The sequence below is a fragment of the Nomascus leucogenys genome, chromosome 4 (assembly GCF_006542625.1).
Source record: "Nomascus leucogenys isolate Asia chromosome 4, Asia_NLE_v1, whole genome shotgun sequence".
NCBI lineage: Eukaryota > Metazoa > Chordata > Mammalia > Primates > Hylobatidae > Nomascus > Nomascus leucogenys.
The window spans coordinates 109,437,029-109,450,903 of record NC_044384.1 but is presented as its reverse complement, the minus strand read 5'-3'; the positions used below and the strand labels follow the sequence as shown (position 1 = coordinate 109,450,903).

At 43.9% G+C, this 13,875-nt stretch overlaps 1 protein-coding gene across 2 annotated transcripts in view; it reads left to right on the top strand.

Moving 5' to 3' along the window:
* The window catches only part of TRAK1 (trafficking kinesin protein 1), a 214,972-nt gene that overhangs the window by 30,081 nt on the left and 171,016 nt on the right, over positions 1-13,875 (top strand). The window lies entirely within an intron of this gene.

Here is a 13,875-nt window from a genome sequence, read left to right as displayed (position 1 = left end):
CACCCCTACCCCCAGCCCTGTGAGCAGACCTCTCCAGCTTCTGATGGATGTTGTCTTTGGCTTTTCCCCTGTGTGTTTTTCCAACTCCAGACCCTGTGTCTTGTTTTCTCTGTGGAGTTGGGGAGTAAAGGGGATCCTGGTTTTCATGGCCTCAGGCAGGCTCTGTCTGCAGCATTTGGCCATTTCTGAGCCAGCCCCTGGCTTTGTTTCTTGGTATCCCCAGTTCTCCCAGTGGCCTGTTAGGATGACAGGACCCACCCCCTCCCCCTGCCACCCCAACTCCCCAGAGGGGGCACAGGTTTGAAAGAGGACCATGCTTTGGTCTCTTAAGAGCGCTTGATTACTTGACAGACAGTCTTCTATACCTTTTAGTTGGCGGGAGGCCACCCTTTTTTTTTTAAATTACTTTAAAATTTATTATAAATAAAATTATTTCTGTGATCAAGTTTACTATTTTGAAAATGGGAACTCATGTGTTTGTCATCTGCTGGTGGGCCCTGACAGAAGCCCAGCTTTCAAGTGGCCCAAGGCACTGGATTGTTTGATTTTGGATCTTAAAACTGATTTTGGAATTTTAAATCCATTTTTCAGTTCTGCCTCGTGTCCAGTCTGTCCTTTTCATCCCCATCTGCTTTTCATTTTAGTTATTTATTTTTTGAAACAGGGTCTCGCTGTGTCACCCAGGCTGGAGTGCAGTGGTACAATCACAGCTCACTGCAACCTCTGCCTCTCAGGCTCAAGCAATCCTCCCACCTCAACTTCCCTAGTAGCTGGGACCATAGGTGCACACCACCACACTTGGCTAATTTTTTGTATTCTTCGTAGAGACAGGGTTTCACCCTGCTACCTGGGCTGGTCTCGAACTCCTGAGCTCAAGAGATCCACTTGCCTCGGTCTCCCAAAGTGCTGGGAATACAGAAGTGAGCCATTGTGCCTAGCCCATTTTATTTTCTTGAAGGCCATTTGAATATTGGTTGTGTTAAATGGAAGGAGTTTTCTCTGTTTAAGAGGGCAACTTTCCTAGAAAGTAGAGTCAACAAATTGGATTTGCAGAGGTTGGGCTCTGGAGCCAGAAGGCTCAAGTTCAAGGCTATCTGTGCCACTTGCCAGCTGTGTGTGGCTGTTTCTTGAGCTCTCTGGTAGAGCCGATGTAGGAGCCTCCTCCATCTGCCTGGGGAGAAGGGGAGGTGCTACAGGTTAAATGCTTATTAATAAATGCTCTATTTGTTATTAAGAAGATTTCATGGCAAAGATCAGCCACTGAAACAGCCACGAGTCTGCTGCCAATTTTCTCTGTTTTCTTTCCTGTGCTCTGTTTTTTTTTTACTTCAATTACACAATTTCTCTGGATTTTTATGTTACCTTAGTTTTGGAAGCTAGAGCTACAAAACCAATGTACTTAAGAAAATAAAATCTTTGCCAGCTGATGCTTGTGTGTTTTTAAAGATTTTTTTTTTCCTAATCAGGAAATTGGATGTGGCAATTTTGAAATGTGGTGATTAAAATTTTTCAAAGGAGAAATCTGGTGTTACCATAAATGTATGCTCTTGAGGATGCATTTCATAGTGCATTACTTCTCTACAAACATGTTTTTGTTTTGTTTTGTTTTAACCCTATTTAGAAGCTGGACTCATGCTTCTGTTAAAGGAAACCTACGTGGGAACTATTCGAGGGTAAAAATTTTGAAGGAGGAATCACATTATTACTCATTTAAACCATAAACCCAGGCCGGGCATGGTGGCTCACGCCTATAATCCCAGCACTTTGGGAGTCTGAGGTGGGCAGATCACCTGAGGTCAGGAGTTTGAGACCAGCCTGGCCAACATGACGAAACCCTATCTCTACTAAAAATACAAAAATTAGCCAGGCATAGTGGTGCGTGCCTGTAATCCCAGCTACTAGGGAGGCTGAGGCAGGAGAATCTGTTGAACCCGGGAGGCAGAGGTTGCAGTGAGCCCAGATCATGCCACTACACTCTAGCCTGGGCGACAGAGCAAGACTCAGCCTCAAAAAACTCCAAAAAACATAAACCCATTGTTCTCTGTGAGGTGGTGGGTCAGCATGGATCTGATCCTAGGTGGTGGGAAAACACCCTTTGCCTAATGCTAATGCTTAAGGTCTGGCTGCTGAGCGCACCTTGTACAGACTTTGGAGAGATGGGAGTAGGGGGCATTTGCTGGACTTGAATTTACACCTGTGGTTGGGACCCAGGACCCAGACTGAGGAGTCCAGTTCTTACCCCCACCAGCAGTTATTCTGTGATTCTGAGGCAGTGCCATCTGGCTACCACCCTTAGCCAAGACTCTTTCGCCTGGGATGGTTAGATATCAGACTGCTGTGTTTAGTAAGTTGAAACACTTTATAACATGCTTTATTCAGAGTTACTGAGTTCTGAATCAGGCCTATACTCCAGGGCCATTGCTATAATTGCCTATTAGCATATACAGACAGTTTGAAAAATCTGTTTATTTGAGCTTTTTGCTTATGTGGACTTTGGATAATTGAGCAATTCAGTATATTATATAGCGGGAGTCCTTGTGCCTACACATCTCTGAGCATGCAGAGAATGACCCTCTTCACCCTACCACTCTCTTTCCTATGTCAGGCCGGTATCTAAGCCAGTAATGTGTGTTCTGGGCCAGTGGTCCCTAAACTGAAGGGCAACCAGATAAAAACTGGAAACTTACATGGGTAGCAGATTACCAAATTTGGAACCGGAAGCTTTGCTTCCTTGATAATCATGGTTTTGACTGAGCAACTTTTGTAACTTTTTATCTTTTTGTTGATTTAAATCTTCTGTAGAGCACATTTGAAAAAAAAAAAAAAAAAGACCACACATAATTTTTACACCATTCAGGAACTCCTAAGAGACCCTTAGGAGGCCATAGCCTGGGAAGGGTGGGAATAGGGGTCACATCTCTACAGCAGGGTAGAGTTAGGGTAATGAGGGTTTCTGTGGGTTTTGATGGCCCTTTGGCTATCTTGCCTGGCTGCCTGGGCTTCCCCTCTGGAGGGATTTATTGGCTCATCTAACAAGCCAGAGGATAAATGAGCTGGTGCCTAGAGTTCCTCTGACTTTAGTATCCCCACTGCTGGGAAGATGGAATTAAGAGGATGTCTACAGAATGCTTGGAGCCCTTCTGAAGGGAGAAGATTAATCACTATGTTTACCGTTGTCAAGTCTGATGTAGACTAGAAGGCACAGTGTCTGCCAGAATTTATAGTACTTGCTTTGGGTGGAAGAAATGTAAATTTTTCCCCATAAGACTAATTCCCCATCATAAACCCCTAAGCACTAATGGTGCTAATTGAGTAGTTTTCTCTTCCTTTTCAATATGTGCATGCTTTTTGGTTATTGATTCTGGATTTCATGAGCTTTGGTATTTATTTCCTGAGTGCCCCGAAATAACTTTATTTTTTAAAAAATTAGGATGGCCTCAATTTCATTTAGTTTTTAAGGGGTTATGGAAACTGATTAAAATGGAAGATACTCATAGGTATATCTTATCTAATTTAGGATAACATTTTAATACTTACTATTTAAATTCATTCTTTAAGTTAAACATGGCCAAGGTATTAGCTTGTACTTTTTAAAAGGAAAAGCTGTTCTAAAAATGCATAGTTATTATGTACCTGAATTGTCTTCATATGTTTAATGGAGACAAGAGGAGTATAAATACTCTCACAAAAGGTGATCTTTTTTTTTTTTTTTTTTTAAGCTATCACCCAGGCTGGATTGTAGTGGCATGATCATAGCTCACTGCAGCCTTGAACTCCTAGGCTCAAGTGATCCTCCTACCTCAGCCTTCCAAGAAGCTGGGACTATAGGTACACGCCCCTGTGCTCGGGTGATTTTTTTTTTTTTTTTTTAACTTTTTGTAGAGATGGGGTCTTGCTTTGTTTCCCAGGCTGGTCTTGAACTCCTGACTTTAAGCCACATTCCTGCCTTAGCCTCCCAGTGTTGGGATTACAGGCATAAGCCACCATATCTGGCCATAAAAGCTGATCTTTTAGCAGATCTGAAAGGTAGAAAAATGGACTTATTTAAGATTTACTTTTTCTTTTTTTTTTTTTTTTGAGACGCAGTTTCGCTGTCGCCCAGGCTGGAGTGCAGTGGCATGATCTCGGCTCACTGCAGGCTCCGCCCCCTGGGGTTCACGCCATTCTCCTGCCTCAGCCTCCTGAGTAGCTGGGACTACATGCGCCCGCCACCTCGCCCGGCTAATTTTTTGTATTTTTTAGTAGAGATGGGGTTTCACTGTGTTAGCCAGGATGGTCTCAATCTCCTGACCTCGTGATCCGCCCGCCTTGGCCTCCCAAAGTGCTGGGATTACAGGCGTGAGCCACGGCGCCCAGCCAAGATTTACTTTTTCTAATTTCTGTCCCACACTTCTAGGTTTGGCATTAATTAGGTAAAGTCAGGACAAAAGAAAGAAGATGGAAACTCTGGCACCCGTAGATGTGAAAAATTAGCCCATAGATACCTATAGTTAACTTTAATGTAAAATAATGACTATTTTTGTGTTCTAACCAATTTTAAAGATTCCAATTATTTAGGAAAGAGATGAAAGTAAGAAACCATCCCAAATTATACTACTCAGAAATACTTAGTGTTGGTAACAGGGAACATCTTGCCAGAGAAACTTCTGTGTGTGTTACGTCTGCCTGACTTTATTTTTAAATAATTCATTTTCATCAAGGCAATCATATGCACGTAGCTTTTTAAAACACTCCCCCCCACAGTTTTTTTTTTTTTTTTTTTTTTTTTTTTTTTTTTTGGTAAAATCACATACAGATACAGAAAGCCACACAAAACAGTAATAGGTTGGTGAATTATAAGATAAATCCTTCTATAATAAGCATCCAGGTCAGAAAACAGAACTTTACCAGCTTCCTTAGCAATCCCTCTCTTCCCCACTCCAAGAGTAACTGCCATCTTTTTATCATAATCTCTAGGTAACATAAAATTTTGCCTGTTCTGAAGAGCTTGATATGTATGTTGTCTTTTTCAATCTGCAGATCCCCCTCCAGGCCTTTCTTTTCCTTACATTTTATCTACTGAGAGATAGGCCGTTGGACCTGTAGAGTTTACCACGGGTCTGAAATAACTTTACTTTTGTGCATACTCACAGTGCACAAAAGTAAAGTTTTGGGATTACAGGCATGAGCCACCACAGTGCCCAAGAGTAATGTCAGCATGGCTCTCAGTTCAGTGTTTTTCCTGCTAATTCCATGTATGTGGTTTTAAAAAAGGCAAATAACAACTCAAAGGTCAATGAAAACCACTGTGGATTCCGTTCTGTGTTCCACCTGCTCTACTCTTAGTCTTGTTCCCGAAAAGTCACTGTTTCTAACATGTAGCTTTTGCTTTTTCTTCAGTTACAGTTCTTTTTTTCCTCTACAGTTCTTTTTTTTTTTTTTTGGAGACAGTCTTTCTGTTGCCCAGGCTGGAGTGCAGTGGCGCGATCTGGGCTCACTGCAGGCTCTGCCCCCCGGGATTCACGCCATTCTCCTGCCTCAGCCTCCCGAGTAGCTGGGACTACAGGCGCCCGCCATCTCGCCTGGCTAATTTTTTGTATTTTTAGTAGAGACGGGGTTTCACTGTGTTAGCCAGGATGGTCTCGATCTCCTGACCTCGTGATCTGCCTGCCTCGGCCTCCCAAAGTGCTGGGATTACAGGCGTGAGCCACCGCGCCCGGCCTTTTTTTTTTTTTTTTTTTTTGAGACAGGGTCTTTCTCTGTCACCTAGGCTGGAGTGCAGTGGTGTGATCTCATCTCACTGCAACCTCCACCCCGGGGTCAAGGGATCCTCCCATCTCAGCTTCCTGAGTAGCTGGGACCGCAGGCACACACCAGCATACCTTACAACAAGTTTTGTACTTTTAGTAGAGATGGGGCTTCCCCATGTTGCCCAAGCTGGTCTTGAGCTCATGAGCTCAAAGCAATCCACTTGCCTCAGCCTTCCAAAGTGCTGGGATTACAGATGTGAGCCATTGTGCCTGGCTGCCTCTGTAGTTCTAAATAATATCCTTGTACATGGGACATTATTATTTTTATGTTTTGAGACAGGGTGTCACTGTGTTCCCCACTCTGTTGAGCTCACTGCAGTCTCAACCTTGTGGCCTCAAGCAATCCTTCTGCATCAACCTTTTGAATAGCTGGGATTACAGGTGCCCACCATCATGCCCAGGTATTTTTTGGGGTTTTTAGTAGAAACGGAGTTTCACCATGTTGCCCAGGCTGGTCTTGAACTCCTGGACTCAAGTGATCCACTCACCTTGGCCTCGCAGGCATGAGCCACCGCACCCAGCAGGGATGTTATTTTTATTCTGCTCTCATGCTTGACTGCTCGTTGGAATGGATGTGGAATTCTAGGTTGAAATAATTTTCCCTCATAGTTCTTTTAACCTCCTGTTGTTGAGAAGTCTTTTACCATCTTGGTTCCTCTTTCTTTTTTATGTCATTCATTTTTTTTTTCTCTGAAAGCTTTTAGAAATATCTAAATTTTGGGATGCTGGGTGGGACTTTTAAAATTCATTATGCCAGGCTCTCAGTGGGCCCTTTCCATCTATTTAAAAAAATTATTTATTTATTTACTTACTTTTTCCATCACTCATTTCTTAGTATGAACCTTTCCATCTAGAAGTTTATATTCTTTATTTCTAGGAAGGTTTCTTGTATCATTTCTTTGATAATTTCCCCCTCTCATTGTCCCTCTGTTTTCTCCTCCTGGAGCTCCTCTGGAATTGATCCTCTGTTTTTCTTCATTCTCTATTCTTAATTCTCATTCTTTTATTTTCTTGGTATTTCCTCAGCTTTATCCTTAGTCCTTTTATTTTTCTTATTTCTACTATTTAATTTTCAAAAGCTTTCTCTGTAGCTTTCAAAAGCCCCTCCTAACTTTTTTGGAATGAGTGTCCTAGTCTTGTTTTCTGGATACAATGCCTTCTCTCTCTGAAGGCATTAATGATGATTTTTGGAAGTTTTCTTCTGTTGTATGCATTGTCTCTGTTTCCTGGCCTCTTTTTCTGTTTGCTTTGGTGTCTGTCTGCAAGTTGGAGGCTTTCCTCAGGTGTCTAGTGATCTTTGGTTGTGTCCTCATTTGAGGGAGCTGGCTGGAGCTCTGTGTGCAGAGCAGGGCTGAATGATAAGACACTTGGCCTTTTTCACCGGGGACTGTTTGGGTATTGGTAGTTTTTTCCCTTGGACTGGTTGGTTTGCCCAGAGGGGAGCCCTCCAGTCCCCTGCCTGGCTGATGATGCTTTGTCAGTCGAGTTGGGGAAGGGAACTGAGGGTGGGGTGGTGTGAGAGTCGGGGGTCTCACACTGCTAAGTATAGATTTACAATCCATTCTCAATCCTACCTTCATTTGTGTGTGGTGTTCCAGAGTCTAGGCTTCTGTGTTCACCTCTGATCAGTTTCTGCTGCAGTGGAGAAGGGACCATTGCCCAGGCGTTCAGGAAGGCGAGGACCTGCAGGAGCTGGAGAGGTATTGAACCTTGGGTCAATCCTCCTGTTTTTAGCTATAAGCCTGATTCTCCCTCACTACCCTCCAAAGCCCAGTTCCTACAAGCCCTGAACCCCCTTAGAGTTCATTGCTTTTCCTTGGGACCCCTGCAGGTAATCTTGGCCTTATCCCACTAAGGCAGTTAGGCTTTGTCTAGCTGTTTTTTCATCTTCCAAAAATCTGTCAAAATTTTTCATCCTCTTTTCCGTTTTCTTTGTCCTTGTGGGTTTATTAAATCTTTTTTTTTAATTTTAATTTTTTTTGAGATGGAGTTTCACTGTATCGCCCAGGTTGGAGTACAGTAGTGCTATCTTGGCTCACTGCAACCTCCGCTTCCTGGGTTCAAGCAATTCTCCTGCCTCAGCCTTCTGAGTAGCTGGGATTACAGGCATGTGCCACCGCACCCGGCTAATTTTTGTATTTTTAGTAGAGAAGGGGTTTCACCATGTTGGTCAGGCTGGTCATTATTATATCTTTTAAAAACTTCCTTTATGGTCACTTTGGTAGGAATTAAGGAAATAAAGTCGGAGACCGTCTGGTTGACTTTCTTATTTTGAAGGAGAATTTTTATTTTTATGTGCAGAAGAGCTCACATTATACATTTAATTCTTAAAAATTTTAAATTTTATTATTTTTTGTAGCAGTTGGGTCTCGCCATGTTTCCCAGGCTGGTCTTGAACTCCTGGGCACAAGCAGTCTACCTGCCTTGGCCTCCCGAAATGCAGGGATTACAGGCTTGAGCCGCTGTGCCTGGCATTCATTTAATTTTTAATCCAGTTTCATGGCAACTTGTTTGGCCTTTGTCTTTTCCTGGTGGGCTGGGCTGTGCAAGCCTTGGGTTTGCGGCCCAGGGCATTGCCTCCCCAGCAGTGCAGATCTTATCATATCTGTCATTGTTGTAGATCCTGATAGCTTTCACCGTTCTAGCCAGAGAGAGCTCTTAGTTGTCTGAATTAACCAGTGAAGGTGAGGGTGGTGCAGATTTTTCTGTGGCATTTCCTTTGATAATTCAGTAGGGAGCCTCCATTCTATGCCCAAGAGAGGGAGGAAGACAGCCAACCCAGTGGATCCATGCCTTCTCATTTTCCACCAAGGTGGGGATGGTATTAACCCTGTTGGAAGGTCAGATGCTCTTAGCAGGGACTTCCCCTTTATCTGCAGCTTTCTCTAAATCCTGGGCCAACATCTGCAGCTTATTTTCTTGCTTTGGCTGTCCTTTCTCCACATGGACCAGCTTGAGCAGCTGAGTGGGTATTCGACGGCCCACGACCTGAGTGAACTGGCCTTCAAAGGCTCAGAGGAGATGGCTAGCCCTTTGCTACTTTCACTTGAATGAGCCATTATGAGAAAGAAGGGATGGAGAATTCTGAGTGATCTGGGAGACTGAGAGACCTTTATCTTTTAAGACATGAAAGACAATGGAGGTCTGGCTGCTTCACCCCCAGTTCCCAGAATACAGTCCTGGTGGCTATCCAGATGTGTGTGGCTGAGATTTTTTTCCTTCTTAAACTTATTCCCCTTTGAGCCCTATCTTCTCTACTACCCAGTGACGTGACTCATTTGGAAGCCACCCTGTGCCCTTGTGATATGACAGCTTAGCATGTGACCAACTTTTGAATGATTAAATCTGCAGACTCCATCAGAAGCAAGGAGTAATCTGTGAAGTCCAAACTCACAAAGTAGTTAAAGATGATTATAAATTAAAGAAGTGCCACCTGGGCGGGTCTCTAAGGGACATGGCATCAGCCCTGTGCTGAACAGTCCATTGTGTCATATCTTAGGGATTATGTGGCTTGACATTACTTACTCTTTCAGCAGTAGCCCTCAGTATAGTCCCCAACCAGTACCATCAGTGTCACCGGGAGCTTGTCAGAAATGCAAAATCTTGGGTCTTTAGACCTCAGAAACTCAGGCATGGGGTCCCAGCAATCTGTGTTGTAACAAGCCCTTCAGGAGGTTCTGATGCTCTTTACTGGTTTAAATGATCTTGTAGACTGGTGCAAAAGTCAGTCCTTCTGGGTTTGGGGGTTGCTCCCACATAGCCTGGAAGGAGGGAACAGTAGTGTCATCTGAGGCTTCCTCAGGGAAATAACCCTCCAGCTTAAGGCCCCTTATGCTCTTGTTGAGCGGATTCAGCCTCTTATTTAGGAAAGTAGCCAATTGGAGCAAAAAGCATGATTCAGTCTTGAAGGATAAAAATAACTTGGGTTACTCTGCGTCATGTGAAGAAGTAACGGGGTCTGCGTGTGGATGCCAGTGATAACGGTTGGCGTACTGGAGATTTCCTTCTAATCTTTATTCTGTGTGCATGCAGGATGTGCATTTAACCTAGTTGGGATCCCATTGTATGCATTGTTCTGTATTGCCCCCTCCCACATTATGAAAGAGTCCGTGACACCACAGTGTTAAGGACTGAGTGGTAAGGGCCCCAGGATGTCAGTGGCTATCAGAGGTCCCCAACTCTGAGAAAATTGGTGGCTGAATGCATAGGCCCCGAAGAAGTCATTTTCCCAAGGCATTTGGAGTTGCTGGTGCTACTGGCACATTTTGGACCACTGTTAAGGGGAAAGACAGGGGGAGCTGACTGACTGGGCTACTCCATTGCCATTTAGATTTCCTGACTCTGCAAGCTGGCTGAATGTTGCTTTTTCATGTGCTGCCTGGACTAAAGCTGTCTGATTGTTTCCTTCTGAACAATGGCTGTTTTTATGAGATCTTGCTTCTCCCAGGCAGTGGCCCACACAGTGAAGTCTTTTCTTTCCCGTTTGTGTAAGCTAGTGGACCTTATGGACTCTGTCTGGCTGACTTTTCTCTAATGTTTACAGTTCGTGTAGTGTGATAGCCGAGCTCATTTTCCGTGTGAAGAAAAAGAAAAGGTGGATGATGGACCGCCTCCCCCTCCCTGCCTCCAGAAAAAAAGGCACTCAGTGAGAGAGAAAAGACTGCAGTCCCATTCAGAGTCGGGGGGGCTAGGGGATGGCAAAGGGGGAGGGTAAAAGAGGACCCTTAGGGCAAGTGACTATTCTGGGGATGGGGTGGGGAGTCACCCTTCTTGGGGGAGCTGGGGATACTTTGTGTAGGACCCCATTCTGTGGTATGGGCTTCTTTCCTCCTGGACCCTGGTGTAGGCTGGCGAAATCTGTATTACGGAAGCCACTGCCTCCTCACCCCGCCCCCAGGATCTAGGCCCAGAGGACCTGGCAAAAGCTGGGTTGGCACCCACACCCAGGGCCTGCCCGAGCCAAGTCCACACTGCCCCTGCCTGACCTGGGCTGGTCAAGTAGAGTAGGCCTGAACTGCCCGGGTGAAGGAGTATCCCAAGTCCATCATACTGCCTTTCCCCTCCCTCACCAAGGGAAAATGAAACCCCATGTGCCGAGAGCCACCTTTGCTTTTTCTATTACCTTTGACGGATTGACTGCTCATCCCACACAATTGGGACCAAAATCTCTGGCCCTGCCATCAGTCTCCCCTACTCTGATGCTTGCTTAAGCTGTGACAAAAGATACTTGGATGCACAAAGGTCTCCTCTGAGTTTAATTGGAATTTCTCTAAACACTCTAACTCTCCCTGAATCTTCCCTGTTCCCTAAGACCAACATCATGGAGTCAATAGATTTAGTGAGCACCTGCTAATTACCACTGGGGTGTTGAGGATTCAGGATAGACAGCGACCTGTCCTTATAAAGCAAGCTAACATTTGAGTATGTGTGCATACTCAATGAAAAATGAATTTCATTATTTACCTGAATAACAAGATATTCAGGGCTCCTTATGTGCCAAGTACTGTGCTAAGCACTTTGTCAACATAATCAATAAATACTTGTTAAGTGAATGACCTCCTTCAGCACCCCCTTTGGCTGGAGAGTCAGGCCTGGCTGGTTTCATGGTCCACCCTGCTGTCCTTCCTCATCTGGTGCCCCAGCCTGGTAGGCAGAGGCAAGGAGAGGCAGGTACAGGGTGCACCTTGAGAGCCTTGCAAGCCAGAATCAGGAGCTTGGGTTTTATTTTAGCAATGATGGGAAGCCGTAGGTGAGTTTAAGCAGGAGAATCATAAATAACTCACCCCAGGTCACCTCACCAGCAAATCAGTTATATAGCCAGACCAAGAACCAAGAACTTCACATATCTACCTGGTGCCTGGAAGAAGAAGCATTCATTCCATTGGAAGACTCAGTTGTTTTTTTTTTTTTTTTTTTTTTTTTTTTTTGAGACAAGAGTCTTGCTCTGTCACCCAGGCTGGAGTGCAGTGGCTTGATCTCGGCTCACTGCAAGCTCCGCCTCCCGGGTTCACGCCATTCTTCTGCCTCAGCCTCCTGAGTAGCTGGGTCTACAGGCGCCTGCCACCACACCCGGCTAATTTTTTGTATTTTTGGTGGAGACGGGGTTTCACCGTGTTAGCCAGGATGGTCTTGATCTCCTGACCTCGTGATCTGCCTGCCTCGGCCTCCCAAAGTGCTGGGATTACAGGCGTGAGCCACCGCGCCCGGCTGACTCAGTTGTTTTCTATAAAAACAGCCTTCTCCTCCTTTCCACCATCATACTTGTTCCCAGCATGGTAGAAATATTTTTGAAGTTATTTTATATATGGTAGAAGTTGTATGTATGGTGAAAAGTGGAAATAACTTTTTTATTCCCTGAAGCAAATATAACTAAGTCAGCGAAAGTTGAATCATTTTCCGTTTTACAAACTAACCATTGCTATGATTATCTCTGAACTTTTGTTAATAATACATCAGCTGTGTATGCCCAAAGCTGTAGACTTACATTTTTTTTTTTAATTTTTAAAATGATCTACAGCAAACTAGACTTTTTTTTTTTTTTTATTTTTTGTTTTTGAGACAGTGTCTCACTCCATCACCTAGGCTGGAATATAGTGGCGCGATCTTGGCTTACTGCAATCTCTGCCTCCCAGGTTCAGGAACTTCTCCTGTCTCAGCCTCCATAGTAGCTGGATTTACAGGCATGTGCCATCACACCCAGCTAATTTTTGTATTTTTAGTAGAGACAGGGTTTCGCCATGTTGGCCAGCCTGGCCTCAAACTCCTGACCTCAAGTGGTCTGTCCTCCTTGGCCTCCCAAAGTGCTGGGATTACAAGAGTGAGCCACTGCACCCAGCCTGAATTTTAACACATGTATAGAGTCATGTAACCACCCCAAGGATACAAAATAGTTCTAACACCCCAAAGAAACTGCCTGTAAATATCATTTTTTTCATGTGCTTGTTGACTTTTGAAATTATTATTGAAATAATTCTTGGATAACAGATGTTGAAAATATTTCAACATAAGCAGAAATATTTTCTTTTATATAATTGATTTTAAAATTATATTGAGCAAAGTTATTAGCTGATTATTAAAGAGATTATTTTACCCTGGAGAATTATTAGAAATTTTGAAATTAAAAAGTCTTTTATTTACCCAGAAATCTAGAAAACATGTTAAAATTTCCGCTTTTTAATATTGTCCCAAGTGCAACATAAAAGTATGCATTTTTCATATCTTAACCTTTAAATGTATGCCATGTTAGGATACAATGTTGAGTGCTTGTATATTTTTGAATTCACAGTCCTTACTTTTTTCTGGCCCTGATTGTAATAATAGGCTATTCTACATCCTTCTTAATACCTTTTAGCTCAAAATTTCTATTTCCAATATTAGGATTTTGAAAATAAAAATCTTGTGTGAGAGACAAAGTACCAAAATTGCCTCAGTGAGAGGAGCCAGTTTTCTGTGGATTTGAACCAACCTGTAACCTGAGCCATGCACAGCTGCCATGAATAGAACAGGGGCCTGGTGAAGGGCACCTTCTGCCACTTTGGCCGACTTAGATCCAGCAACCTCCTGGCTGGCAGTGATCATGAAGGTGGGAACTAGGACACTGGTGCATTTTCAGGTGCAGTAATTAAAGGCACTCTAAATTACTCTTTGCTGTTTAGACCACCTGGGCTGTCCAGTGCTACTTTGGATACCAAGGAAAATGGAATATTCTTATTTAAATATAGATGGACCGTGAGCTCCTGGAGGGCTGGAATCCAGTTTTGTGCAATTGTTTTCTCCACAAAGACTGACAGTAGGTTCACGGTGCTGCTTCTTGAATGAATGAAGGAAGAAGGGAAGGAATGAACGGTGAATGATGGGAGTAACAGAAATTGATTGCCAATTCACATCCATCTCTGCCACACTTTCTTCTTTCCTAATAGAATCCAGATTTCGTTCCATTCTTAAGCCTCCTTTGCAGCATGCTGGAGTAGGGGTTGAGGAGGCATCCAGTGGGTATTGATTGGTCCAGGCCAATCACAGTGGCCCCATTCCCTCTGCTCTAGTTTTGACTGGGCCGATTGGGATCAGAACAAGTCGGCTGCAGTTT